Source organism: Cicer arietinum, chromosome 4, assembly GCF_000331145.2.
Source record: "Cicer arietinum cultivar CDC Frontier isolate Library 1 chromosome 4, Cicar.CDCFrontier_v2.0, whole genome shotgun sequence".
In the NCBI taxonomy this organism is placed as follows: domain Eukaryota; kingdom Viridiplantae; phylum Streptophyta; class Magnoliopsida; order Fabales; family Fabaceae; genus Cicer; species Cicer arietinum.
The window spans coordinates 58,542,785-58,547,216 of record NC_021163.2 but is presented as its reverse complement, the minus strand read 5'-3'; positions in this window follow the sequence as shown (position 1 = coordinate 58,547,216).

The window sequence follows — 4,432 nt, the reverse complement described above, 5'->3', positions numbered from 1 at the left end:
TATAAGATTGACACACATTGTTTTTATACTGGTTCACCCAAAGATGGCTACTTTCAGTCCTCACACCCTTTTGAGATTTCACTAATGTTCAAACAGATCAACCTCAGACAGAGGATGATTACAACTTGTGTATTCTTAAGCTTCACCAAGCTTACAATCATATTTCAAATATTTCCAAGTGTAGCTCACGTGGAAATTACAGTGTGATATGAGAGTGATTGATTCTAAATACTTTCTCAAAAGATTAACAAAGATCTAATGTAGGATTTGTAGAAAGTATGAAGATATAATGGATGTTGCTTCTTAAAAGCTTTAAGATCTTTGATCTTTTTAATGCAATGTGTTGTATTATTTGATGAAGATCAGCTTGCTGCAATTTATAGAGGTCATGTGATGTTCATTTCATATGCCAAGCTTTTTATGACCGTTGGAAAATCCATTTTAGAAATGCCAAGGTTTTTTTTCATAATTACGAAAATGCCATTTAGCTCCTTGGATGGATGCAATCCATGTTCAAGTACGAGGTAGCAGATTTTCTGGGTACTTGGGGACACGTGCTGTCATTTTCTCTTTCCTTTCTTTAATGTTTGAAGTTTATGTGAAGTCATTTTCGTTCTCCTTTCTTCAATGCCTTGATAAAGCTTCACATGTGAACTTTTTCTCTTTCCTTCATTTAATGCTTGTAAGAACATGTGATGTCCTTTTCATTCCTTTCTTCAAGGCTTTGTAAAGGCTGTCTCTTTGTAAAGGCTTCACGTGTGAAGTCCTTTTCTTCTTTCCTTGCCTTAAGACATGTGAGCAATTTATTTTGGACTTGTTTGTTGTTGCCTTTTTGAAGATTGACTTTATAATCTTTTTTAAATCACACAAGAGTACAGGTAGCCTTTGCATATGACATGATGGGTTGCTTTCATAAAGTGTTGGGATGTTTTTCAAGATGTTGACTATAGGCACATGCTAGTGTAATCCTTCCTCGTACCTTTCTTTTACCTCCTTACTCCTTTTCTTCAAAAGTTTTTCTTTATCATTCTTTAATAGTATTTTGCTTTTGTTGAATGAATCAAACAATTCATTCTTTAATACTATTCTGCCTTTGTTGAATGGATTTAAATAATTCATTCTTTAATACTATTATGCCTTTGTTTAATGAATTCAAATCAGCGAGGACGCAGAACTGCAGTTTCACCAACTCGTGAGGCCATCCTCGATATTTTCCATACTTAACATTTAACTCATAATTTTCTTCTTTTTTCCTGAATGAATAATAACCTTTTTCTTATATGAATACACTTAAAAGCACATATTAGTCATTAACCTCAATCATAATCTTTTAATTAATTTTGTTATCATTAAAACCATTTGAGAGAGATTTTGTCTCAACAATTTGTATATTGAAAAACTTTTTTTAAAATTTTTTAGAACACAAATATGTATCACAAAACATAAAGTTTGAAATTTTTAAGTTTAAAAAAAATAAAAATATTTTTTTACTAAAATGTTGGGATATGAATAAAATTATGGGAGTATACGGAAAAAATTTGTCAACCATTTCCATTGAACTTGAAACTTTTTGAAGAGCTAAATACATTGATTTGGTCTAAAAGTAAAAAATAGTCCTCAATTTGCAGGTTACCAATTTGAACCCCACCAGCATTATTATAAAGAGATAAATATAAATTTCTTGATAAGTATTTATATTTATTAAAATTAAATATATTTTTAGTATTTATAAAATTTTAACATTCAATTTTAATTTTTCTAAAATAAAAATACAATTTTTAGTTGTTGTAAAATTATCTCACAAATAACTTTAATCTCTGATGAAATAAAATATGTTTAATTGTTCTACAATTTTAAAAACTTTGAATTATATTTTAGAAGTATGTTTAGAACATTATAAAATTTCGTCTACAAAAATTTAGAATTTTTGAAAATTAAATGAATTAAAGATGAATTTTTTAAATGAGAAATAGTCAAGATAAAAGTAACAAAAATATAGAGTTAAAAAAAAATTAAAATTTGAGGTCATTTCTTATGGAGGAACTCTTTATATTATTGTAAATATGCTTGAAAAAAAATCTTTTAAAAATGAATATCTACTTAACACCAGAGACTAAAATTGTATGCATGAAAATTTTATAGAGACACAAAATTATATTTTTATTTTATAAAAACTAAAATTAAAAATTAAAATTATATAAAAACTAAAAATATATTTAACCATATTTATTAAATCCTAATATATATAATCACTGCCTTGGACCTAGTATCGAACCTAACCCCAAACTTTATATATATATATATGGAAAACTTTTGAACAGCGGTATTTTACAAAGAAAAAAATAGATAGAAAACAAGGTGTATTAGCAAAAATAGAGTCCAGAAAATCACACTCATAAGAAAAATCAATTATTTGAACATCGTTGGGCTCAGCTTCTTGGGCGTAATCAATTTTTCGACAGCTATGCTATTCTCAGAAATCTACTCTACACCCCCCACATATACCTACAATTCTTCTATAAATAAAGTTAAAAGAATTTCATTCACTTTTTTTTACTGATATTTGAAACTTTTCAAAAATCAGTTATCTAAAATTCAAAATTCTAATACTTTGATTGATTATAAATTTTTTGAAATACAAAATGAGTTTAGATTTTTGAAAGTTTTGATAAATATTTTTCATAGTTTTGAAAATAGAGATTATTGTATTTATTAAATATTTTGAAGCTTTAATCTTTAAAAAAATTTTTGAAACTTTTAAAACCTTTAAAGCATTAAATTTTAAAAAAAATTCAAAACAATTTTTTTTTGAAATTTAATATTATATTTCGAAAATTTCAATCAAAATGAAAGTTTTAAAATTTTGGAATATTACTCAAATTTTCAAAATGTATATTTTTTTTCTCCAAATAATTATATATATTTTTAAATATTGTATTTGTAATATAAATATTAATTAAATTTTGTTTATTTTTTAACTTATATATATATTTTCAAATTAAATCATGTATGAGTAGAGTTGATGGTAAAGTTCTTGCTACACCGATTATAGATTCTATTGATAAATTCACAAATGATCAAGTAATCTTAATAATAATTGATAATATTAGTTTTTAATGTATACACATATGTTGATGTTTTATCTAAAATATATTTTGAAGAAAAATTATATTTGAAAGGATAAAAACTATAGGAAGATAAAATGAAATGATAATAATAATAATAATAATTACCATTAAATCTGATACAACTATCAAATAAAGAAGAAAAATATACAAATTAAAGTTTCAAAATATGCGAGTGAAAAAGTGAAGGAAAAAAATTATACTTTAGATATATAGGAAAAAAAGGTAAAACAAAGTCTTTTTTAATGTATTGGAATTGAGAGATATAAGTAGTCGTGAAGAGTAGAATACTTCGAAGTATACATGTCATCTCCCAATACACATTTGGTCTATTAGGAATGAGAGGAGAGAGAAATTAAAAAAAAAAGTGTAATTTAAATTTTAAAATCAAAGAAAAGTCAATGAGAACAAAATCTCTTGTAAAATAAGTTGTGTTCTTCTATTTTGGTAGGATTTGAAGAGGAAGTGATTAATATAACTTAATTTTTTTTTATGAACTAAATACAAAATCATTAAAAAAATTATCCATTCACTTGTTGGAGAGTCTAGGGGTATGAGTAGGGATAGGAATAGGCTAGACTGTCCGTTAGGGGTCTATGGCCTGACTTACTTATGATCTGACCTATTTAATAAAAAAGGCTAGGCTTAGGCCATTTTTAAAGCCTATTTATTTAAATAGGTCAGACTCAGACTTATAAAAAAAGTCTATTAGGCCTGACAGGCCGGTCTATATATATTTTATTATTTATTAATATTATTTATTATTATTATTATTATATTAATAATATTATTTCCTATTTTAAATTCTATGAATTAAGCAATTACTCAGTAAGTATTCCATATTCAGTAGTTGTTCCATATTTGGTAGTTGTTCAATTAGTCAATCTCAGTAGTCTTCCATATTTGTTTAAAAGGTAATAATGAGTGTGTTTGTTTCAGAAAAAAAAAAATCTATTATTTGACACACAAAATTATTTTTTAGGGTTTAAAGAATGTTTGTTTCATATTTTTTTAAAATTATTTAAATAAGCTTTTAAATAGGCTTCCAAACCAGACCAGACTTTTAAAAAGACCAGACTAGGCCGAAAAAAAAGCATATGATAGGCCGTAGGCCAGACTTAGGCCTAAAAAATAAATCGTAGGCCAGACTCAGGTCTTTCAAAGTCTGACCTAGTCTGACCTATTCCCACCCCTAGGCGTGAGGACAATAGCGGTCTAAATGCTCTAAAATGACAAGAGAGTTTGACATTACATGTTCACAAAAAAAACCTTAAGACATTAGGTATATGGGTAACGACTACTCTTAT